Genomic DNA, 613 nt, shown 5'->3' with positions numbered 1-613 from the left:
GCCCATGAGATGTTCCCCACCCAGTGGCATCACTTCGTCTCCAAACACCCAGTACCGTCGGGCTTTAGAGCTGCAGTCACTGGTGAGTTTGCTGTGCGTCCTGGTAGCATATTAAGTATTTTCTAAAGTAGGAGTACAGGGTATTTTTGACATGTAGTCCAAAAAAAATAAACAAAAAGCAACAAGTCTTCTCAAGTTGCACAACTTGAAACTCTATTCCCATTAAACAAAAATTCCCATTTCCCTCCACCTCCCAACCCCTAGCAACCACCATCCAACTTTCTGTCTCTAGGAATTTGACTATTTTAGATACTTCATATTAGTGGAATCATATGGTGTTTGCCTTTTTTTGTGACTGGTTTATTTCACTTACCATAATGTCCTCAAGCTCATCCATGTGGTAGCATGTGTCATAATTCTTTCGTTTTTTAGGCTGAATAATATTCCACTGTAGGAATTGTGTTTACCCATACATCCGTTGAGGGATGCTTGGGTTGCTTCCACCTTGTGGCTATTGTGAACAATGCTGCTGTGAGCATGGGAGTGCAAATATCCCTTTGAGTCCTTGCTCTCAATTCTTTTGGATAAATACCCAGAAGTAGAATTGTTGGAT

The sequence above is a fragment of the Ceratotherium simum genome, chromosome 33, assembly GCF_057802395.1.
Source record: "Ceratotherium simum simum isolate JZ-2026a chromosome 33, ASM5780239v1, whole genome shotgun sequence".
NCBI lineage: Eukaryota > Metazoa > Chordata > Mammalia > Perissodactyla > Rhinocerotidae > Ceratotherium > Ceratotherium simum.
The sequence above is the reverse complement of the archived record's forward strand: the minus strand, read 5'-3'. Positions refer to the sequence as shown.